General features: G+C 46.6%; 1 pseudogene; it reads left to right on the top strand.

Moving 5' to 3' along the window:
* Positions 1 to 20,302: 20,302 nt before the first annotated feature.
* LOC119532613 lies at positions 20,303 to 20,579 on the top strand (annotated as a pseudogene).
* The last annotated feature ends 5,069 nt before the right edge of the window (positions 20,580 to 25,648 follow it).

The raw sequence follows: 25,648 nt of genomic DNA, 5'->3' as shown, positions 1-25,648 counted from the left end.
AAAAGAAAAGGTGATGACAGCTGGGAGCCCTCAGAAATAATGAGTAGGGCATGAAACTTTCGGGATGGACAAAGGCTGACCTGTGAAACAACATTCCTAATCATTTTGAGCAGGAATCTTTCTAAATTGGAGATGTGCGCCCTAAGCCCATCAATAAGGGCATGGAATTGTGCAGGAACTGCAGAGACGCCCTCAAATGCTTTGGCCTCTGAAATAGACCCGGTTACTGTGCTTGATGGGTTTGTGGTCTGCTTTCCATAATCTCTCTCTCTCTCTCTCTTCCCTTATTGCCAGCAGCCACTTCTGATGCTGCTGATGAGATGGGCTGTCATCATGCCCACCTCCAGCACTACTCTGTAATTGCTCACAATCTGATGAGATTCAGACAGATAACCCAGGTATTAGAATGGTGCCCCAAATTAAAATAAATGGCATTTGCCTGAGACCCTCCCACGAACCCCTGCAGGAGCATCAGAGCCTCCTCATGATGCTTATTTCAGCTTTTCTTTTCTTTTTTCATCTTATTTCTGTGCTTTGTTTTGCACATGAGCACAGTTGCCAGGTATTGAATTCTGGGTGAACAAGTTATCCCTATAGCAATAAGAAAACTGATAACAGAAAATTTGCAGGGTTTAAAAAACATTACCATTATTACTATTTCAGTTCCTATTATTATGGTAAGAATGACAGTGAATTTCTGAGGCCATTCTGAGAACCAGACCAGTCCCTCACTTCCTGTTGCAAGTGGGGGGAATCTGTGCTACAGGGGTCTCTCTTTCCAGAGGCCACCCCTAATTGCCCTTTCCTAGGGATGGGGGCACTGCGGCCAGGCATGTGAAATGGGGTGCTGGGCAACCCTCAGGTTTGCATTCACTCCAGACCAGAGCAGGGATCACGGACACCTCCTCTCACCCCTGTTCTGGCCCCACACTGTGTCTCATGATTGACTTAGGAAGGGAGAACTGGGGGAGCCAAGGGGTGTCCAGTCCAGTCAGGTAGCCCCATAAGCAAGGTAACTGTCTCCTCTCCAATGGCCACTCCCCAGTCCAGCAAAATCCTTCTGTTCCTCAGGCCCACCTCAGCAGCCCCCTTTCCAGCACCCCCAGTCATTACACCTTAATAATAATAATAATAGCTACTATATTTGGGGTACTGTGCTAAGTCTTTAGTTGATCCTCACACAGTGGTCACATGAGATAGATGCTATTATTCTTTCCATTTTGCAGGTGATGAAACAGGCTAAGCAATTTGCAGGTTACATGGTTTGACTAAATTTTGGGCTCTTGATTTCTGAAGTGCACTGGCTTGGTGTATTATATTCTATGGAGATGGCCACCCAGGGAACAGACTAGCCCAGAGGCTGGGTGCTCCAGTGACTTCTGAATGGAATGAAGGATGGACTAATGGACTGATGGACAGCCTGGCTAAGTGCATGCATGCATGGGAGGAGATGGAGGCATTTTGAGGGCAGGCATCTCTGCAGCACAATCCCAGGGAGCCTGCCTGGGTCTGTAGGGCTGACATGCTTTGGGTATGCCCTGGGATCCTTCTCCTTATGGCCTCAGCCTGCCCAGGATATTGCTGGTGTTTGGAAGTGGGCCTGGGTAGGAAGTCTGTCCCCTACAGTGCCTAGATGTCTGGGAAACAGGGCTGGTGGAAAAGAAGAGCCCATAGTTCCCTTATAAGCAGGAACAACTTTTGAGAAATGAAATGTCTGTGAGTGAGATGCCCAGAGGCGCACAGTGAGGACAGACTTGGGGTAGGTCTCAGGCCCCGGGACTGCATGGTCCCCTTCTACATGCATAGATTTTGTAGAGCCAACTCCCTGGGAAGCCCATTTATTAACCCACTGAGTCCTTGCCTTAGCCCTTGAGTGAAGGTAGCAAATCGGGGTTGCATATCCTTCTGTCCCAAGGGCTTGCACCCTTGACTCTTGTAGCATCTCATCTTCTTCCAAGCAACACCAGGAAGTCTTTTCCTCCTGGGATCCTGAGCCAGGGCTGTATTTCCAGGGTGGTGGGCCTCCTCCCAGCCCCCAGCCCCTCTCTCTCACGGATGGGGCATGTTCAGGACCTCTGTGGTGGGTTCTCGGTCTATGACTTTACCCACCAGGTCCACCCCTCCGTAAGTGGCAAGCGTTGCTGAGCTCATCTAGAAGGCTTGATGGCTGGATCCCTGGCCTGTCCACCACCCATGCACATACACATGTGCACACATGCATGCAACAAACACCAAACGCGCACACCCTGAACTGTGCTTCTCTAATTGCCAGTTGGTCCCAATCTGTGCCTTGGTCCATTTGGGATGTGACAAGTAAAACAATCAGATTTCTCTAGACCAGCACTGTCCAATAACACTTGCTTTGCTGATGAAAATATTCTGTATTTTCTCTGTCCAATACCACTAAGAGCTGTTGAGCACTTTAGAATGTGGCTAGTGTGAGGAACTGTAGTTTAAAATTTGTTTCATTTTCATTAAAATTCAAGTAGCCACCTGTGGCTAGTGACTACCATGTCATACACACAGATCAAGCCCTGTAGGAGCCATCATGCTTTCCAAATAAAAAATCAAGGCCCCTGGTTTGATAGATGGGAGTGGTTGTGTAGGGTAAAATAAGCAAAACTGAGACCAGACTGATAATTACTAGATGCTAGACCTGTGCTTGAGCTCTAGCTTCAGGTTTAAGAAATTCATCTCTTTCTCTCTCTTACATATTTTTGTTTCTAGTCCTCAAAGCAACCTTGTTAGCAGATGAGGCTGAGAGAAGCTAAATGACAGCCCCAGGCCATGCAGCCAAGAGTGAGAGGTGGGGAGGGGCTGCAGGCAGGGGAGGGGCTGTGTCCACAGCCAGAACTGGGGAATCAGAGGCGAAGTGGGCCTCAGGATGCCAGGAGCGCAGGAAAGAGGAAGTGGGAAGTTTGAGAAAAGACTGGGAAAGTTGTGGCAAATGTTGGCATAGTCTAGAGGGAGCAGCAGAGAAGGGAAGGGTGGGGACCCCGAATCTTGTGCCAACATGGCTTCCTTTAGGCCCTGTAATATTTCTTCCAGCTCAGTGGGCATTGCTTCTTCCCATTGAGGGTGAATGGGTGACTACCACGCTACCCAGAAGCCTCCGAGTGCAAACGAGCACTTGGGTGGGTATTGCTGATAGCTCCTAAAATAGTTGGGGGATTAAAGGATTCTAAATCTACCTCCCACTGCCCACCCACTTGGTCTGATAGAAGTGAATGCCTAATACCAGGCACTTTTAAAGAGGTGGGTGTGGGAGGAGCTAAAATATTAGGGGATGATTAAAGAAGGAAGTGGATGTGATTGCCCAACTTCCTTCTGGCTGTCTGGGTCTCAGCATTGGACATTCTCCTGTACAGGGAGTCTTGGACCTGCCTGAGCAGGGTCCTTCCATGGGGGAAAAGCCAGTGGGGTGGGGCTGGCTCAGGGTGCCCCGGGGTCAGGAAGGTCACGCCCCTGCTGCCCTCCTACCTTGTGCTCAGAAGTTGGGTCTCCAGTGTTGCCCTCAGCTCGTGTCCATCAGACAGGCCCAGAGTGGTCTTTCCATCCTTTCCAAGGCTGGTGCCCGAGAAGCAGTGTTCCCTCTCATTGCCTTAATTCTTCCCACATCCCTCTTGGAAAATCATCACAGCTGGCTCAACGGCTTTGTCTTGCCTGGGGGAACAAAGTTTAACTAACACCAGGAATGAAAAGATCTTTAATGGCCAGTTTATGCTGCCTGAAACAAAATGCCTCTAAGTGGTTTACTCAAAATTACACATTATAAACCAAAACACAATCTCACATTTAAAATATTCAGTATATTCTCAGATTATCTTTTCCAGAGGAGAGAGAATCAGAACAGTAGTCTTTAGGCAATTTCTACACACAAGGGAGTACACTGTTGGGTGTGATAGGATCTCTGGGTTGAGCTGCTGCAGAGCAGGGAGGAATTGAGCCCTTTTTGTTTTGATGATGGTCTCAGTGAGGGAATTAGGAATCAGAGACCATGGCTGTGAGCCCTTTGAGAATATGGGAACTTCTGCAACTCGTCCAGTTGGAGGTCTCATTTCCACACCACCTGCATGACAGGGACAATCAGTAAACCTCTTAAAACACAAATGGTAAACTGTGTTCACCCTCAGCAGCAGCTATCCCTTTGGGGGGATAGTGTGGATAATGTGAGGTTTTAAGAGGGACTGAAATTCTGTGACTCCTGGAGCTGGAAGCACATAAGCAAAGGCAGCTCTGAGCAGTTTTAGGCTCGAGAAGTGTCTAGAGCCAGGGATACGGTGTGTACAGAGGGAGAGAGCAAGCCAGCTGAGAGGAGGGGGCTTTCACATTCTGACCTGGAGGAGTCAGAGCTCACCCAGCCTTCCCCAGGCTTCTCCAGGCCCCAGAACCCTTTCCTTGACCCATTAGGAGAAACTAGGTGAGCCAAAGGAATCTGGAGGAGGTGGCAGGGGAAGGGGCTGGGGTGAATTGAGTTGTGGGGTGTGGGAGGATGGGACGTTGAAGGTGGCTGATGACAATGGGAGGTGGGAGGCATACTCCAAAAGTAGAAGTAGGAAAGCTACACTTTATTATTTGTGGCAGTAAATCACTGTCCACGTTATTATAAAATTATGATGATGTCACCAAGTTTAAGAGAAGAACTTCTGCCTAGTGGCCACTAGAGGGCAGCCAAGCCTCACATGCTTGAGAGGATGGCTACCGTGGTCTACAAAGAGGAAGGCAAGAGGGACAGCAGGGGGCTGTGGCTCTTGAAACTCTGCCAACGGCTGACCCAGGGGCTCTGAGGCAAAGCTGAAGCAGACCATCTTTGTCTGGTGCTTCCTTTTTCCTCTCTGGGATCCCCATCATACCCACCAGAGCTTCCTGTCTGCTGCCCGCCCCTGCTGTCCCACACAGAGGTGGGTTCCGGTTCTGGGACCTCTCTTAACCATCTGTTTTTAGTTCTTATTCCCTCATTCCCTTGGGGGTCTACTGAAACGTTGGGTAATCGGAGAAACTAACTTATGCTGAGTAGCCAATGACAGATAACAATCCAATATTTAGCCCTCCCAGTGATACTCATTCATACCTGAGGGTATTTGATCCCTAATAATTTAATAATAGTATGTAACCCCAGGCCCCTACATTCAGGGGTTATTACTATAAGACACCACATTTTCCTGGCCATATTCTGCCACTATTGTGAGACCATCCCTAAAAGACTTTTGCACACATTTCTGAGACTCATCAGGGGGTGTCTTATAGGAGCTCAGAAATATCTTTCCAGCCTCCACCTACCCCAGACCTCCATAGTCAGCAAGGGGATGCTTCTGACTGCTTCTGGTGGTAACATTAGAGAATCCTCCCCTGCCCTCTACACCACCCTCCCACCTCCACAAGGATACCTTCAGTGCTCCAAACCCAAAGCTGTATCTTGCTTCCCAATGTCACAATATCATAGCCAACACTTATATAGCCCTTATCATATGCTGGTGCTTTTCTAAGTATTTCTATACATTTAATCTTCACAACAACCTGATAGGGAAGACCTGTTATTACCTCTTTTTCTCAAATGAGGAATTTGAGGCACAGAGAGGTTAAGTGCTTTGACCAAGGTCACATAGCTGATAAACAGAAGAGCCAAGGTTCAAACCCAGGCAATCTGGCTCTGCAGACTTCTAACCAGTACACACACCACCTTTTCAGAGAACTAGTGAAGCTGCATTTTCAGCCTTTCCTCACAATCTCTTCTCTCACCAGGACTCAGTTGGGAGCAAACCTCTACCCTCCTTGGCATTGCTCCTTCCTTCCTACCTTGGAATCTGTTTTTTTAGGTCGGGTCTGAGGGCCTGGCGTACTTTCCTTTCTGTGGGTTATCTACAAGGCTGCACCTGCAGACAAGCTCCCTGCAGCCCCTCCCACTTCTACCACCACTCAGCCACGTCTGGGTTGCAAAAGGCTGCCTGAGCAGCTTGGAGAAGGCGCCCTGAAGGCCACCACCTCATCCCATTATCCTCATTTTGGGCCCCGTGGCAACTGGAATTCTCCATTGGGATCAAAGGGATCATAGGATCTTCAAGTTGAAAGGAACGGTATGGCTCAAGACCCAGCCTCTTGTTTTATATAAAATAAGAGCTGAAAAAGGTGAAATAATTCAAATTCACAAAGCAGAGTTGGGCTGAAGCCATGTAGAAATTACATTTTTCTGCTAATAATAATAGTAAAGATAATAACAATAGTTCTATCTAACATTTATTAAACATTTACTCTATGCCAGGCACAGGCACTGAGCCCTTATATGCATTATCTCATTTAATTCTTTTAATCCTAACAGCCCTACAACTTAGCTCTCTGACTATCCTCATTTTACAGATGAGGAAACTGAGATTCCAAAAGATTAAGTAACTTGCTCAAGATCGCACAGCTTGTAAGCTGTGGAGCTAAGACTGGAACCCAGGTATGTCTTTGACTCCCAAGTTCCTGCTCATAACTACTATGGTAAATAAGGGGAACCACAAGCATCCTTATAAAAACTTTCAGGAGGAGAGCAAGCCCGCGTGTGTCCTGGTTGGAGTTGAGGCTCAATGCAGGGACACCTCATACAGAAAGGCCACCGTCCTGCATTCCAGTCCCCATCCTCGATAAAGCCACACACCTTGGCTGGCCCGGGCCCACACCTGAACCCTGTGTACAACATACAGTCATGCCTGGGGAAAAGGAGTTTACAGGGAGAAACATCAGGGCACCGGGAGGAAAGGAAACTGCTGTAAGCGAGGGAGGAACCTGGACTGGTGGCTCAGATGCAAAAGCAAAGCTCTTCATGGCTCTGGTTCTGGGGCAAGTCTGTGCTGGCCCCGTGCCCGGCCCCTGGAGTGCCCAGGTGCTCTGAGGGAGAGAGCTGTCTGGAAAGCTGAAGATTTCCCACTGGAGGCTCAAGGGACTTTGCTGTAAGCCCTCTACTCCAACAAAGGAAGAAGGGGAGGCCCTTCTCTGTCGGCAGAAGTTTGCTCACCCTCAGGGGTCAGAGAGAGCCTCATTCAGTGGGCCACAAAGCTCAACTTAGCATTCCGATCCCTTGGGGTCTCTATGATCAAAGCAATCACTTCTTGCTGTGTCTTAATGTGAGCATAAGGTCTCAATGTACTCTGGGAAAATGACTTCCCAAATGTGCCTTTGTCTTTACACGCAATCTTATAGGTTGTCCCAAGCACTTGGCAAGGTCCCTATTCTCTCTAGATTTCAGGGAGCGATGGAGGTTCCCACTAGAGGGCGTTCAGTGCCCACACTCTGGATGCCATCTTTGGCATCTGGAACTGGGGCACAGTTTTCATTTATTTTATTTTTTCCCTTTGTTGCACATTAAACTGTATTTTTTTTGAAACATATTATTAACAACACATATATGGAGCTGAAAATTGGAACAGCAAGGGGCATAGTGAAAAACACTTTCCCTCCCACCTCTTTTGCCACCCAGTTCGCCCCACAGTCAACTGAAGTTGCCCAGGGCTTTACAGTTTAAACCATGTTTTCCCATAAGTTATCTCACTGGATTCCAGCAACAACTCCCTAAGATGTTGTACATAAATTATTATTGTCTCCGTTTGCAGACTGGGAATCCAGTTCAAAGAAGTTAAGTGACCTGCCCAGAGTTGTGCATCCAGTAAGTGACTGAGCCAAGATTTAGACCCTGATGGTCTGAGCCCAAAACTCCTGAGCCCGTTGGATGCCATCACACTGCCACTGTTGGCGAAAGAGCCCCGGGTTCTCAGAACCTGGAATGTGCCATAAATAGTTTGCCTTCCACAAAGAGAGCCTTGTGGTTAGTCAGGAAATAGGAAAAATCTCATCATTTCTTGAGTATTTACATTCCGGAGCAGACTGTTCATTCTCTGATTCGGAGCAGGTTTACAAGGACCCCTCTCCTCTGTGCTTTAGATAATTCTACAATTAGAAGTCAACAGTGTGATTGCAATACTCTGTGATGACACGGGGAGCCATTGATGGTATACTTTGGAAGGACTGTATGGTATGTGAATATATCTCAATAAAATGGCATTAAAAAAAAGAGAGAAAAGTAAAGAACAACCCAGAAAAAGCCAACAGTGGAGAAGCTTTCAGGCAAGACCTAGGATCCTGTGTAACAGCAGACCTGGGGCTGCCGTAACAAATTACCACAAACTACGTGGCTTAAAACAAGAGACTTATTCTCTCCCAGTTCAGAAGGCCAGAGCCTGCAGGCAAGGTGTCAGCGGGTTGGTTCCTTCTGGAGAATCTGAGGGAGATTCTGCTCCATGCAGCTCTCCCTGTGTCTGGTGGTTCCCGGCAGGCCTTGAGTTTCTGTAGCTTGTAGCTGCCTCACCCTCGTCTCGGCCCCTGTCGCCACATGACCTTCCTCCCGGTGTCTCCTCTGGGTTTCTGCATGTCTGCATCTGAACCTTCCTCTCTTTTCTCTTAGGCACTAGTCTTTGGGTTCAGGGCCCACCCTAAGTGAGCTCGAGATCATCTTAACTAATTATATCTGCAAAGACCCTGTTTCCAAATCAAGTCACATTGTGGAGTTCTGGGTGGACATGAGTTTTGGGGACACGATTCAATCCAGCACAGTGTGTCTTCCTGCCTTGTTCAGTAAATAGGCTGGCCCTTCTATCATGCTCCAAGGCTTCCTTAAGCAGCGGGGTCCTAACCCAGGAAGGCGGCCCAGGGACAGTTCTGTCCTGTTCACAGTGGAGGGGGCGGGGGGAGAAAAGGGAGTCAGGCCAAGCCGAAGAGAGAAACTGTGTCATTTCATCTGCATGTCTTCTGGGCCAAAATGCTCTTACTTTAGTGAATGAGAATGAGAGTAAAGTGAGATGGGGGCAGAAGGAAGCCTCAGAGGGAGAGAGCTCATGTCGCCCCCAAAAGATATGCTGAAGTCCCAGCCTTGGTACCTGTGGATGTGAACCTACTTGGAAATAGGGTCTTGGCAACTGGAATCAAGTAAAGATGAGGTCGAACTGCAGTAGGCTGGGCCCTGATCCAACATGACCGGTGTCCTCACAAGAGGAGGAGAAGCACAGACCCAGCGTGCAGGGAGAAGACAGAGGCAGACGTCGGCATTTTGCTGCCACCAGCCAGGGGATGCCTGGGGCCACGGAGAGCTGGGAGAGGTGAAGAAGAATCCACCTTAGAGGTTTCGAGGGAGCAGGGCCCCGCCAACACCTGCTTTCAGACTTCTAACCTCCAGGACTGCGAGAGAATAAATGTCTATTTATTATTTATTTATTTATTTATTATTAAGCCACCCAGTTTGTGCACTTCACTATGGCAGCTAAGAAACAAACATACTTGGGAATTAATTTAACTTAGAATCAATGATATTTTTTCAAAGAGAATTTTAAAGTGAGAAGAGGAAGGAAAAGTTGAATGAATGAAGAATATACTGATCATGATTATGAAATAGAACTATAGTTAAGATTTCAATGGAATATAAATTAAAAGTCATAGTAAGATGCAATGTAAAAAATTATGCAAATAGTAAAATTCATCTGGAATATGAGTGAGCAGAATTTGAAAAAAAATGTTTGGGGGGAATAAAGGAACTTGATGGGAAACTTAAAATAACCAGGCAGCCATCACTATGTTTTATCCAGATAAAGGCAAGAAAAATTGGCTGGGGGAATAGAATCTTTAGAAAAAGCTTCAAGTTATTTAAGGACTTGTTACAAATGAATAAGCATCAACTCAATGCTACAGGACAGAGTCACTATTTAACAAATATCTCTAAATCATGAGATATTGGCACAGGTCAGAATGAACATGCATCTGTATTTTTCACCATGAACTACAATACATTTCAAACGGGTCATAAAAAGCCAGAGAAGGAAATGGAAAAGCAAATGTGTTTCAACCATAACAAGGAGAAAACATTTTAACCATTGATGAAACAGAGTCAGAGAAAAGATGGAGGGGTCCAAATGTGTCTTTAAAAGCTCTTTGTGTCATATAATGTAATAAAGCAAACAGGCAAAAATGAAAGTCACAGGATGGGGAGAAATAGATGTGACAAACTAAGCTTTCTATCCAAAAAAGCTGTAGAGTTATGTACTATAAAAGCCAATGTTCTGCTCCTTTTTGATAAGTAGTCAAAGGAAATGAACTGGTAGCTCACACACAAAGCATTACATGGAAAAATGAGCAGCCCACTATGAATCTTGAACTTGCAATTTTGAACAATTTTATATTAAATTATAAAAGTCAGTTGAGATGGTAGAACTTCATGTTCAATTGCTCAAATTCCCTGGAGACTTAATTTGGCAGAAATTACAAAACTATTCCTATCCTTTGGTTCCGTTATCCCACTTTTAGGGAAATGTGTAAAGAAAATAACGTAAAAGAAAAAAAATCATTTGTACAAAGCGTTTATCGCAATATTATTTAAGTTGAAAAAAAGAAAAAAAGTAGAAACTACCCACTTGCCCAATGGTTTCTAGGTCAGTGTCTCTCAAAGTTGGCTCTAAGTACCCCCTACACCAGAATCAACTGTGATGTTTGCAGAAATGCAGAGTAGGAGGCCACACTTCATACTTACTAAGTCAGAATATCTGAAGGGGGCCTGGGAATATTCATTTTATCAAGCAGGCCAGATGATTCATAACTGCACTAAAGTTTGAGAGCCACTAGACTAAGCAAATCACAGACCATGAGACCATTTGGAAAATAAACAGGGTTTCAAGTATGAGTCCCTGTACATGCATAGAAATGAGAAGAGGGAAGAAGGACGACTTCAAAGAGAGCACCAAACACTCATGGGCAGCAACTGTACTTGCGTAAATGCCCATAGGGCAACAGGTGCATCAGAATACAAGGACTGAAATCACTGGATGTTCTTTGTATTTTGTACTTTGTTCTATAAATTTCTTTTAAAAATTCATTGTGGTCATACAAGTTTTCACTTGTTTGTCAAACTCCCAGAAAGGTCACTTGAAGAGTTAACTAAACACCCACGAGGCTTCCCCAGGATTCCTGCCCCAAGCCCCATCTGCCTGGATGCCACCCCCTTCCCTTTCCCTCCCTGGGGTCCCCAGTCCCTGCGCGGCACCAGGCCCTTTCTGCCTTAGACTTGGTCCAAGGCCTCGCATTCCCACCACAGCATCCTTGGCCACGTCTGGTGGCCTCGTGGTGGAATTGTCCTCATGACAGTTCGCTGACCACACGTTTTTGCACTGAGTAAGTGGGGGTGGGTGGGAGGTGAGCCTGGCAAGCAGCCTGCTGGAGACGATTGAGTGCTTTCCTTTTCAGGATGGGCAGGGGAGCTGGTGCTGATGGGGTGTGTTGCTAATGCAGTTGGGAGATTCCTTGGCTCCCAGAGGACTGACTTCCTTGAGGACTGATCCCTGAGATGCCAGGGTAGATCCACTTCCCACAGAAGCCTCTTTCCTGGAACCTACAGATCCATTCTTGCCCGGAGCCTTGGGGCTTTGTGCCAGGATCTGTGGCTGTCACAAGATTTTACTGTCCAGCCAAGGTTGGTCAACCTCCCCCAAGAAGGCTGGGCAAATGCCCAGGATGCCAGGCCAGTGGGCACCTGCATGGCAGGGAAGAGTCCAGTCTCCACCACTGAGTCTCCAGGGGTTATTGGGGTGGCCAGCTTAGCCCAGCAACATCCCCAAGATTTCATTCTCGGTGCCCTGCAGCCCTGAGGGAGAATTCCTTTCAAAAGAGAACATCTGTTCCCCGGCCAGCAATGAAATGCCTCATCACACCCCTTCCTGGCTGTCTCACAGCTGCCCCTCTGTGTGACCCAGTCTCCGGAAACCTTGCGTGGTCCCGCAGAGGGAACCCCTCTTCCATATGGGAGACCGGGCTGGGAAAAGAGTTCCCTCAGGATGCCAGAATTGGCACTTGGGAATTGTCCCTCTGCTCCCAGCCTCCACCCGGCACCCCATAACCTCTGACCTCGCCTTGACTCTCTGCCACCTTCAGCCCTTACCACAGGGTTGGACACCAGCCCAGAGAGCAGATTCAACATTTTCCCAGCCTCCTGTGCAGGGACCTTCTCTCTGGGGGAAGGGAGCAGGGGAGCAGGAGGAGAGGCAGAAGCAGGAGAGGAAAGGCAGAGAAGACACCGGGCAGATGGCTGGCTGGGATGCTACTGTGACTTGGCAAAAGGGACCTTTCATCATTCACCCAAAATATTTCTGGCACAACCCATTTCCCAAACACTGTGCTAGGAAGCTGTACCTGTGAACAGACAGATATGATCCTGTCTGCACAGAAGTGGAGGAGACAAAAAACAAAGCAAAGCCACGAAGTGACATAATTAAAGATCATAATGCATGCCAAGAAGGAAATAAACAGGGTGCTGTGATAGAAAACACAGAAACTGGGGATTCTACTTCAGATAAGATGATCAGGGAAGGTAGCTGTGAGCCAAGCCTGGGTGACAGAAGGCAGCAGGTGCACAGGCCCTGAGGAGGAAAAGAGTTTGGAGTGTTTTAGGAGCTATGTTCATTGGGGTTGAGGTTCAAACTGTGCCACAGGATGGTTGGATTGGTGGGCAGAGGGCAGACCAGGCAGGCCTGGGTGAGGGATTTTGATTTCTGTCTGAGTGTAATGGGAAATCGTTGAAGGCTCTTCAGCAAGTGCCCTGACATGATTTAAATTTTCAAACTCCACTCTGGCTGTAGGTCTGAGAATAGGTGGTAGGGCAGGAGTGGGAGAAAGGAGGGCATTGAGGAGACCATTGCAATGTCCAGGTGAAAGGGGACACTGGCTTGGCCTTGCTAGTGGAGAAGAGCAAGAGAGGTGGGGGGATTTGAGACATATTTGGGGGGTTGGACCTACAGGACTTGCTGATGGACTGGAGTGAGGAAGGAATTGGGCTGAATGCCCGGTTTTGGTCTTGAGCAATTAGATGACTGGTAGTGTCATTGACCAAGGTAGGGGAGACAGGTGGGAAGGAGGGGGGTGGGTAGGTGGAGAGTTGAGAACAGGTTTTTTTGGTCTTCAGGCTTGTCCTGATTTCAAAGTCAAGGAAGTAGTTACCTCAGGTTCCTTCCAAGCCTCTCAGATAAGGCCATTTCACAGACTGGAAGACTACAGTTGGACCCAGTGAGTCAAGAGTCAGGGCTGAGGACAAAACCAGTGAGCCAGTTTGCCATCTGGGGACTTCTTCCAGGGGCGGTGACCCTCCAGGCCCAGTGCTCTCTTTCCCAGCCCACCTGTCAACCCCCCTCCCAAACATTTGATCAAGGCCATCTCCAACCAACTTGGCAACAGCTTCTAGGACAGCGTGCTCTTACCCAAGATGTTTTGTCTTGCTCCTAATCTCTCCTTGAACCTCCCTCTTTTTCTCAAGATGTCTTCTCCAGTGGCCCCTCCTGGGTCAACTCCTAGGAGGTGGGGCAGTAGCAGACTGGGGCTGGAATCTAGGAAACAAGGAGATTTGGGCCTGGCGCTGGTTTTGGCTTCTAGCTTGAGTGGGCCTGTTATTTTCCCTTCTCTGGGAGCTTCCTATTTTTGAATACAAAACAGGACACAATCCCTCCTTTCTTGATGGGTGTGGGTGGCAGTGATGGAGACAGGAGTAGGTGCTTTAGAGATAGGAAGATGTCAGTTCAAATCCCAGCCAGCTACATAATCTTGGGCAGGTCACCCTTCTCAGCGGCAGTTACCTCACCTGTGAAATAGAAATAAGAAACACCTTCCCTGTGAGATTCTTGTGCGCAGGAAGCAAGATTTTGGAGGCCAAGTGTTTCATACCAAGAGCATCAAGACAAATGGCAGCTAGTGATATTGTGGCTTTTGTTGGACCCTTAAATGAACCCTCCATTGGGAGACAGGTGACAGGCACCAGTTTCTAAAGCAGCTGGTAAATTACGGGAACAGAGAATGAACCTTGGTTGACATGCCCCAAGCCTTATACACACACTTTAGGTTGGCTTCTGCAGAGTTAGGAAAGTCCAAGGTAAATGGAATATGCTGTGACTTCATTATTTTATTTCTGTACCTCAGTGTTCTCATCTGTAAAGTGGGGATAATAACAGTGCAACAATGGGGTTGTTGTGAAGCTTAAATGAGTTAGCACACGTGAAGTGCTTAGGGAGTACCAGGAACAGGCTCTTGTTCATATATCAGTAGAAATGGTAGTAGTAGAATAGTAGTAGTCATTGTTGGTTTTCATCAGTGGGGTTGTTTGGAACTGTATGTACCCCAGAAAATCATGTTCTTAAAGCTAATCCGTTTCTGTGAGTATAAACCTATTGTAAGTAGATTTTCATGATGTTACTTCAGTTCAGGCATGGCCCATGGTGGGTCTTAATCTTCTTATTAGAGTTCTTTATAAATGAGAGAGAGAGAGAGAGAGAAAGAGACTGAACCACAGAAGCAAGAAGCTGAAAGCAACGAAATATGGAAGAGACCAGCAGACTCCACCATGTGCCTTGCCATGTAGCAGAAGAGTCAAGGAGCTCCAGCAGGCAGACTTTGTGAAGAAAGCATTTCCTTCATGATGCCTTGATTTGGACATTTTTCTTAGTCTCAAAACTGTAAGCTAATAAATTTCCATTGTTAAGTCAATCCATTTCATGATATCTGCTTTCAGCAGCCTAGGAAACGAAAACAAGGAGTATCTAATCAACCCCCAATCCAACCAATCTCTCCCGTTCCTTGGGGACAGAGCCACTTTCCTAGCAAAGGTCATCAGAACATAATGTCCCCAACAGAATTTCAGCTGCAATTTATTAGCTGGGTATTTATGAAAAGCATCTGCATTTTCTTTAGTGTGTTGCTGATGATCTACACACATCCAAAGAATGAAAAATAAACAGCAAGAAGTCTGACTTGTTTGAAGCTGGGTAAATGTTAATTTTTTCAACGATTGAATCTTCTTAATATAGATGCAGAGTTATATGAAATGGGCCTTAGATCCATGGACTGTGGTCTGTGGCTCAAATATACAGATGGGTATTGATTTGCACCAAAAATCTTAGCCATATAATTTCTGTCCAACTCGCCTTGCCCCACGGCTGGAGCATTCCCAGGGCATGGAGGACGACCCCAGGGGGTTTCCCACTTTGCCCTAGTGCTGCCCTGACTCTATTTTCACCTCCTACTCTTCACACTGAGCAAATGGGTCCTACTTTCTCCATGTGGCAAATGGGCAGGTGGAAGGAAAGGGAAGGAAAGAGGGCAGAATACTGATCCTAAGTGTTTAGTGTCATCCACCCGTGAAAGAGCCTCAGAACACGCCCGTCTCTCTAACCCACTCTTCTCCAACAGAGGCCCAGTGTTCCAGGAATATTGAAGCCACAGGATAAAAATAGAGCAACATTTGCGCAAATATTTTGGGGGGAAATAGATATGAATATATTATGGAGTAGAATGCAAAATTTAGATGAATTTTTAAAATAAAAATTTAAACTTAAAAGAAGTTCCTAACATCTAGGTATATACCTACCCCCCATTTGAAAGCCAAGCTTTGAGCAGACATTTGTACACCAACATTCACGGCAGCATTAGTCACAATTGCCAAAAGGAGGAAGCAACCGATGTTCATCAATACACGAATGGATAAAAAAAAAGTGGTGTATACATACAATGGAGTACTATTCACCATAAAAGGAATGAAGTTCTGATATATATAGTGACAACATGGATGAACCTTGAAGTCATTGTGTTGAGTGAAATTAGCCAGACACAAAGGATAAATATTGTTATGATCTCACTTATGTGGAAGAATTAGAATATACAAATTCATAGAGACAGAAAGTAGATTAGAGGTTACCAGGGGCTGGGATAGGAGGAATGGAGAGATATTGCTTAATGGGTACAGACTTTCTGTTTGGGTTGATGAGAAAGTTTTGGTAATGGTTGACGGTGATGGTAGCACAACATTGCATGTCATTAACACCACTGACTGGTACACAAGCCCCTTATGTGGATGAGGAAACAAGGACTAAGAAAAAGGGCATCCTTGCCCTTCGGGGAAGGAGACGGCCCCTTATGGTGACTGGTAAAATATGTGGCAGCGTCTGCAAGGGCTCTAGTGAAAGTGCTTAAAATGGGAAATTTTGTGTTATATATATATGTTACCACAATAACTTTTTTAAAATACCCATAGCACTCTGAAACACACAGGGTGAACCTTAATGGAACTATGGGCATTAGTTAATAATGTAATATTAGTTCATCAATTGTAAAAAAATGTACCACACTATGTAAAATGTTAATAAAGGGAAAAACTGTGTGTGTAGTTAAAGAGGGTGTATGGGAACGCTGTACTTTCTGCATGAGTTTTCTGTAAACCTACAACTGCTCTAAATAATAAATTTAAATAAATAAGATTTAAAAAAATTCCCCAGTTGTGCTCAGACCTGGGGGCTGAGTTCATGCTTCTCTGACTTAGAGGAAGCTCTGCTCCTCCAAATGCTGCCAGGCAAACTCCAGCTCCAGGGGCCCAGCAGAGACCTGAGATACCTGGCGAGGGATGGTTGTGACAGTGGCAGATGGAACGTCGGTCCTGCGAGGCCCTGGCACCCTCTTTCCCCATTCCTCCCCACTAAAGATCAAATGCCTCTGAGCTTAAGAACCGTCGTGGTGATCCCAGGCACCCACCGTGTGTGCAGAGCAATGCCTCTTTTTGGTCCCACTTACAAGGCAGTGACCCCAAGGAAAGGACCACATGTAATCTACTCCCTAACACTTGGGGTTGATTTCTCCAGCAGGCACAGAAGACACAGTACCCGGGGCCCACGGTAATTTTCAGGGCCCATGAAATGGTTTCCTTTTTAATCCCTTATAAAATCAGATGGGGAAAATGAATATAGTAATAATGAATATATAATAATGCATCGAGGCTAGATAATACTTGTCTTTATGCCTAACTAGTCGTGGAATATAATTTCTAATTTTTTTTTAGGGAGGAGGTTGTCCATGAGGGCCCCAGCAGCTAAGTCCCATGAAAGTCACCATGTGCCTCTGCTAACACCCCATGGTGGCCCAGCCTGAGGGCAGGGGTCTCTTCACCTGGGAGCCAATGGCCCACATTGGTTCAGTGGGTTGACCAGGATGGTGTTTCTATGGATTTCTATTGACTTTGAAGTAGAAGTTATTTCTAGAGCTGTCATCTTGAGTTGATCTTCTGTCTATTACTAGATTTCTATCTATTAATAGAAGAAATATGTGTGTGTCCAGTGGGGGATAGGTCTGGCAAAGCAGAAGACAAAAGAAACTAGAACCAGGGATGGGATGACTAGTAGGTCTCCTTTGAAATAGGGTGACTGTTGAACAGTCCCCTCTCCCGGCTCCCACCACCAGTCTCCCTCGGTGTCCTGCCCTGATTCTCGTCCTCTCCTACAGGCCAGGACCAAATATCTAGTGGGCATGCCTAATGTCCCGGGCACTGTTCAGAGCAGGAATAAAGAACCAAATGCTTGCAGCCTTCGCCAGCAAACAGCTTCGTAAGCAATCAGAGCACAGACTACAACGCGCCACGGCTGCAGGAGGACCCATTTTCATTGTGTCCACTAGAACCGTGAAGGCTTCCCAGAGGAGACAGCACCTGAGAAGGGCCAGAGGGATGAATGTGATTTTGGCCATGAGTGTAGCCTTGGGGAAGGGCAGAGTGGGCATGTCTCCTTCCAACCTCCCATAGGGAAGAATTTCTTTGTAGTTATCAGAAATGTGACAGAACCAACAAAAGTTACATTAAATTGTGATCCAAAAATTACAAATCAATTTGTTTTGTGACAGTGTAAAACTATTCCTTCCAGCCAAAAATTTTAAAAAAGTGTACTAAGAGTAGCATGTCATAGAAGACCTCCCCCCTCACCCCCCCCCCATCACCACAAGGGTTCTGGGCCCTACAAGCTTTTTAAGCACTAAACTCTGGAAATTTTGACAGAAAACAAGGGGAAGAAAGGCCTACCATTCAGAGGACATGGCATGAACAAAGGTGAGGAGGGCCAGTGTTCTGGAAATGGCAGGGAGTCCTGTATGGTCAGAAAAGGGGATGTATGGCTAGCATAGCCCACGATCAAGCCCCTTATCTGGATAAGGAAACAGGACTTGGAAAAAGAGTTTCCTTGCCCTTCAGGGGAGGGGATGGCCCCTTATGGTGACTGCAGTAAAGTATGTGGCAGAGTCTGTTTGCAGGGCTCTAGGCTACAAACATCTGAACTGATTCAGGAATTAAATAGTATAGCAGTAGCAATTCAGGACGAGCCCTCATCAACCTAGTTTAAAGAGGACAATTCACAAGGAAGCCCATGCACTTCACAGTTTGTTTATAGCTAAGATAAAGTTCTTCTGGCCTGGAAGCCAAGTCTGTGATAGTCCCCAAAAACGGGGATTCCCAGGAAAAATTAGGTCTTCCATTCATTTAATGGCAAGCTAGAAGCCCCAGATAGAGGCACTGGAATACACAAGCTCCACAGCTCCCTGTCCTCTTGCCCCCAGGCTGGCGTAGGAGGATGAATCGGGGACGCCATGGTCTGGAAGCTCACAGGAAGGCAGGTTTTCCTGGGGAGGATGTGGGAAAGAAGCAGCAGACCTGGGGTCTAGCCTCGTTCTTCTACAGATGCCCTCTGTGCCTTTGCACAAGTGGTTCTCCACTTGGCTTCAGTTTTCTCATTTGTAAAATGAGGGGAACTGGACTCAGTAATTGCTAAAGTCCTCCCAGACCTACGAGCCAGATTCAGTGTCTCTAAACTCAAGGAGGGCACCCCCAGAGATTTCTAGAGGGTGCAGTAAAATGGGGGCTGGGGGTGGGTTGTGGGAGTGGGGTTCATTGCAATGAATAACAATGAGCGTTGAGTAAGAAATTCTTCAGGGAGGACAAGAGCCCCCAAGTTATTCCTATCCCGGCCCTGAGCCAGATCCCTCCATGAAACTGCTGAAATCAGTAGAACAGAGAGATGAGTGTTGGCTCCCAGGTTGGCAGAAGCTGTGGTCCTGGCTCCTGGAAGGATGTGCTGATCAAGTATCCCACCCACCGCAGGCCTGGCTTCTCCCCAGTTCGTCATTTCCCAGGAGGGGCCACCCAGTCGCCACCTACCACATTTTCAAGGGCCTGCTCCCCTGGTGAGCCATGTAGACACTGACAGTTCATTCAGTGTGCAGTTGGCACAGAGCAGGGAAGGAGGGGGTAGAATCAGGATGCATGGTAGGCCCGCTGCCTTGAAAGGGGGGTTGGCGCTAACAAGATTGTATTTAATAGGGAGAAATGAGAAACCCAAGCTCAGATCCAAAAGACCAACTAGACCAGTGGTTGGCACCCTATGGCCCATGCACCCAATCCAGCTGGCTGCCTGTTTTTTTGTAAAATAAAGCTTTACTGGAACACAGCCATGTTCTTTCTACATTTATATACTAACTAAGGCTGCTTTTGCTCTATAGCGGCAGAGTGGAATAGTCACAGCGAGGCTGTATGGTCCATGAAACCAAAAATATTTACTATCTGTCCAACCCTTAAATTAGATAAGGAATTCCAGATTAGAAGACTTGAATTTATAGCAATGACAGTGAACAAAGTTTTTTTTTGTATTGTTTTGTTTTTTAAGCGTGTAGTAACTAAGTCTGCATTAGGATGTTGGGTATCTCACAGAATAAGCAAGGCCAGGGAAGGCCGCTGAGCCTCAGGACCAGTCCAAACCTTTCTCCCAGACTCACCTCTACTCCTGCCAATGGTTGCCTCTCTCTGATGCAGAACAGCTTTTACTGCAGGGCAGGAAACCTGGCTGAAGCAAGAGTCCCATACTTGTTTGCTAGTTTTCACCAATCTTTGTTTTTTCTCTCCTTCCTGAGCCCATAGAGAGATGACATCTCCCAGCCTCTTCTGTAGTTAAGAGAGTCTATGGAAGGAAGTCCAACTGGTGAAATGCGGGTGGAAGGGATGTGAATTGACTCACTCTCAGGCAGAGGTGATTCATGCCCCCTCTCTCCTGTCTTTGCCATTGGATGATAGAGGGAACTTAGATCCCTGAATCACCACTTGGAGGAGAGCTTCCCAGGAGAAGAGCCCAATCCCATCAAACTTTCCTGAAAAAGAAGTAAATTTTCATTTAACTAACATTTCAGGATTTATTCATTTCCATGGAATGGCAATTCTATCCTGATCAGTATAGTTGCCAATAGCCGCTGAGTTTTTTAGTTTCAGACAGGCACTCAGTTGCCAAAATCCCAGGAAGTGAGTTGATTGGACCAGCTTAAGTTTAGTGCCAACCTCTCAGCCAATCAACTGGCCTTGGGAGAAGAGTCATGGCTGAGCATGGCAGCTCCTGCAAGAATCACATGGGGAAAGCTCAAAAGGTGTCGTCGGTAGTGGCATATTCTTCAACCAATCATGTCAACTGATACAGATGTTTCTCTATCTTCATATGATGAAGATCAGGAATCTAAACTTACCTGAAAAGCTAGAGAGGCACCATTTGTCCTGACTGGGATGGCAGGTTTTGCAGCAATTGTTGAATATGGATCATACAAACTGAAGAGCAGGGGAAATACTAAAATGTCCGGTCACCTGATTCACATGTGTGTCGCGGCCCAAGGCTTTGTTGTGGGAGCAATGACTCTTGGGTTATTCCTTGTATTGGGAATACTGGGCAAAACCTAAACTTTAGAAGAAGAGGTGCTGTCGTGCTATCTTGGTGTTGATGGTATTTGCTTTAGTTAAACACCTCAAATTAAGGTTACACATATATGCTGAAAATAAATCATTTGAATAGGTTCAGATAACAACATGGTATTTTGAATAGTGGCTTCCTTTGTTTCAGGCTTGATTTGCCTGGTGACCAAATTATTGGTGACAAATTCACTAACTAGGTCATTCAGGGCAGTCAAGTTAGAACAAAAGAAACATGTCATCCAAATTCTCTTGATAAGCATAAAATGTCCACATTCTTAAACTCTCATGTTGAAATTAGTTCTAAAAAGGACAGCAGACCAACCCTGAAGCACTTTGAGTTGCTGCAGAGTATCACATTGTCTGGTTGTTATGTGCTATTTACCCCAATTAATTTTTTCTGCCCACCTTCTAAACTTGTCTAGTGTTTTGGTTTCTAGGGCTGGTTTACTCTTAAAGAACTCAGAAAGGTGCATGGAATATACCATCATAATGCCTCCCACAACTGAAAATGTGTATGTGTGTATGTGTTTAAGCTAAATGTAAAAACCTGGTAACAGAGCTGCTTACAAGTAGTATTTGTTTTAGAATCATACTTATAAATAAACACGAGGATAATGTAATTATGGATTCCAGTTTAGTTCTGTAAGATTCATAAATGTTAAACAAAATATATCACCTGTGTTTTGTATTTATGAGCAACTTGGTTTGGCCAGGCATTATACAGAAACTTGACATACTACAGAATGCTTTGTTGCACTTGTGAAATTCTCTTGTCTGACTTTACATTCCATGGTGATAACATGTTAAACATATTGTTATTAAAGTGAGTGAACCTAAAAAAAAAAAAAAAAAACAAGAATCACGTGGATGGAATTTACGAGAGGACTAGTTTCCAAAAGAAAGTGTGGAGAGGTAGTGGGAGATTGGGGGAAGAGATTGGGGTGGCAAAGGGAAATGGTAATGTTGGCCTTCGGAGCCTGAGAATGTGGTGCTCTGCGCCTAGTATTTTGAAAGAGATCCTGGGTCAGGATTCCTGGCAAACTTTTAGGACATATCATGAAGAGGGGGAGCAGAGTGGTGAGAAAGGGGCTTTAAAAACCCTTGACCCAAGAGGTAAAATCGAAAGAAGTGGAGATATTAAATATAGAAAAATAGAAGACATGGCAGGGACACAGTGGCTCCCTTCAAGTGCGTGAAGCACTCACCCGAGAGAGGCCCTGTGACACTCCAAAGGACCAAATTAGGCCCCCAAAATGGGCATGACAGAGAAGACAGATTGTGGCCCAATTTCAGGAAGAGCAACTAACTGTTTCAGCCAAGCAGGAAAGGCTCAGACTGTCTTAGGAAGGGTTGAGCTGGCCGCCATGAGGACATGCCTGCACACTATAAGGATGGCTCAAGACGAGATGACTGCATTTCCAGACTCCAGTACCAACGTGTTAAGCATTACCTTAACTTGGTCACCCAGTTTGGCCGAGAGGATCCAGGAGGAGCTAACTGCAGCACAGACCAAGGAAACCCTAATGTGGAGGATACGACCTGCCTTGGGTGTGGTCACATCATCCAGAAACCAGTCTCTGCCCCTTAAAGCCCTGTGGGAGGGACCATGGGCTTTAGGAGAGGGTTGTTGTAAAGGCTCAGAAGACCCTGGGAAAGATGTTCTCTCTCATTGCTCTCCTGCTGCTGATCCTTGAACACGAGACCAGGAGACAGGGCATGGTGGTATGTGTGTGTATGGGCAGGGGGAGGGTGTGGTTAGGAGTAGGGACAGTTCCCAATGCTTTTTGGGCTGATGGACAGGGATAACACACTCTCAGAAACAACTTAGAGGCTAGTATTCTATGTGGTATAGAATCAGGGGTCCCTTCCTCTCATTTTACAGATGGGGAAACTGAGACCAAAGTGGTAGGTGCAACTTGAGTTACTGACAGGAGCAGGATTAGAGTTGTGCTATTCTGGATCTTACAGGAAGTGGGGCAGTGTGGGGGTAGTGGTTAGGATCAAAGACCGGAGCCAGGACATCTACATTTAGATTCTGACTCTGCTATTACTGTCGTGTGACTTGGGCAAGTTAATTTACTTCTCTGTGCCCCAGTTTCTCAAATATAAGATGTGACTGGAGATAGCACCTAACTCAGAGGGTTGTTTTGAGGATTGGATCAGTCAATATTCGTAAGGCTCAGAGATAGTAAGTAATGTGCCCAAGATGACAAAGCCAGGAAGGGACAGAGTCGGAATTTGAACCCAGAACTGCCCGATCCAGAAACCCAAGCTTCTCCTGCCCTCACCCTCACCACACTGCCCACCTTGGTCCACAAATGGAAATCTTTCTGTCACCCTCTCAGGGAGGGCTCCCTCGGTCAAGCCTGTGCATACTAGAAGTTTGAGAAGCTTCCTTCCTCGCACATGGGGAAATTGAGTCATGGTGACATGTCACTACCCAGGAAGGAGAACTCAGTAGCTGAAGCCTGTGCCAAATGTCTTTGGATTCATCTCATAATTACATTTGGTGAAAGTAACCAAACAGTGTGCTCAAAAGCTGCTTTTATTACCCTGATGGACTGAGGGCTCTGTGTCAAGGAGGCTGGAGGGCTGGTCAAGCTCCCCGTTTCCTTGCTCTTAGGTATCTCTTGAGCCTGTCAGCCATTGTGCAAGGAAGCCCCTGAGGGATGGAGCAGGAGGGCAGGGATGGGGCAGAACGAGGAAACCATCCTGGCACCAAGCAGTGACCTTGCTTGGCATACCTTGCCGACTTGCTGAATCCTTGAACAACCTTCCCCCTAGGTTGGCTGTCACCTTCCTGCCCATCCGGGATGTATAAATGGATTTTAGCTGCACCTGTTTTTTCTCCCCAAGGTTGCTGATGGACTGAGGTGTTCCTAGTCCCGTGCCAGGTCAGGGCGGTGTCCCTGCCTCCAGTTGTGGTGGGTTACATGTTCAGAGATGAGGTGGGCAGCTGGGGGGTGGAGGGGAACTGCTGAGTCAGAAATGTGCACAAGGTACAGCCATCTGTGGGGACTTGGCAGAGGGTCCCCGTGGGGAGTAAAGTGGAAGGCAACCCGGGCAGCCTGGACTTAGAGCTCAGCCAGGAGCAGCAGGGCCTCATGGGTGGCAGTAAAGGTGACTATGATTGTTGATTCTGGCTCCATCTACCAGCTGGCTGACCTCCAGCAAGCTGACCTCTTTGAGCCTCAGTTTCCTCGTTTGCAAGATGGAGGAAAGTCAGACTTCCCTCTTAGTGATAGCAGCAGAGCAAGGGCTGGCTGGAGGGTAACACGGGGTGAGGGTAAGAGGCTGATTTCTAGGGCCCAACTGCTTGGGTTCAAAGCCTGGCTCTGTCACTGCTTCATGATGCTGGGGATATATGCAACCTTTGTGGTTCCCAGTTTCCTCGTTTGTAAAATAGAAATAGGATTAGTTAAATGCTTCCTGCAGTTATGAGGATTGAAATGGCTTAATACTTGCAAAGTACTTAGAATGGAGCTTAGCACACAACACAGGAGCATCTCTTAAATACACAGCTGACATTCTTATTCATCCTTATAAACCCATGCAGTTTTACCTGCCCAAGTTTCTTTTCAGCTTCTGGTAAACAAATCCTCTTTGAAATTGTCATCCCTCCTTCCTGCTAAGGATAGCACCTTAAATCTACTTTTATTCACGTGGCAGTAAATGCACAGGCTCCCCTGACCTTTTCTCTCTCCAGCCTCAGGCTCCCTTCTCCAAATGTCAGCAGAGTCCATCCACACTCCTGTTTGCAGCCCAAGGCACAGCTGGGACTTCCTGAGTGTGTAGGGCTCCAAACATCTGTCCAGTGCACTCTCTGATCTGAGGGCATTCATTCATTCATTCATCAAACACTAATGGGGATCCCATTATATCCTGGACACTGCATTAGGCACTGGCGGCAATAAGGATGAGTAGTCAAGGTCTCTGCCCTCTCAGAACCCAGGGGTGGGGAGACCAAAAAGTAAGAGAACAGAGCATCAAAACAGACGTTAATCAGTGCAACAATAAGGGGAAGCCCAAGGTCCCAAGGGAACACAAAGGGGAGGGGGGGTTTCTTGTGATGGTTAAGTTCACAGGTCAATTTGACTAGGTCATGGTGTCCAGTTGTTTGCTCAAGAAAGCACTTGCCTGATTGTTACTCTGAGGATAAGTTGTGGATTTAAATCATTAGTCAGTTGATTGAATCTATGACTGATTATGTCTATAATCAACAAAGGAGACTGCCTCCAGCAGTGAGAGGAGTCTCCTCAATCAATTGCTGACGGCTTTAAAGGGAGAACCAATGATTTCAGCAGTCAGAAAGAATTTCTATCCCTGATCCAGATAGCCAGCTTCTCCTGGGGAATTCAACGTCACCTCATTGAGTTTCCAACTTGCAACTCTGCCCTATGGAATTCAGGCTTGCCAATCCCCACAGTCACGTGAGCCAATTCCTATAATAAATCTCTGACTATTCAAATATATGAATATATATATGTATCTCCTGTTGGTGCTATTTCTCTGGAGAACCCTGACTAAGACAGGCCCTAACTCAGGCTAAGGGGTTGGGAGAAGTCTCCTGGGGCAGGGGACATCTCGGCAGAGTCCTGCAGGGCACCCTGCCCTGGCGCGGGACACCACTTGTGGACACACCTAGATGCCACTGGCCCATCAAGCTCTGGCCTCCCCAGGGAGGCTGCCTTAGGTTTGTCTGCTGCTCCCCAGCCCAGCCTCATCCTACCCACTTTCCTCTTCACCTTCCTCACTCCACCACTCTGGCTGCCCCTCAGTAACCCACCCCATCGTGCTCCCTCCCGCTGCTGGCCTTGCCCTCTATCTGCAGTTTTCTTCCCTTCCCACTTCAGATAGAATTTAATAACTCTTTTCTTTTAGATCTTGACTCAGTTGTGACTTCCTCCTAGAAGCCTTCCCTGACACCCCCTCCCCCACTGACTAGGTTAAATGCCCAATTACAGACTCTCTATTTTGTAGTCTTGACATATTCATTACATGATTACTTAATTCTCATCTGTCCTACAGATCAAAAATGGGGTTGACTGATCAAGATGGTAGAGA

Source organism: Choloepus didactylus, chromosome 4 (genome assembly GCF_015220235.1).
Source record: "Choloepus didactylus isolate mChoDid1 chromosome 4, mChoDid1.pri, whole genome shotgun sequence".
Taxonomy (NCBI): domain Eukaryota; kingdom Metazoa; phylum Chordata; class Mammalia; order Pilosa; family Megalonychidae; genus Choloepus; species Choloepus didactylus.
Note: the sequence above shows the minus strand (reverse complement) of the source record. Positions and strands in the feature narration are given on the sequence as shown.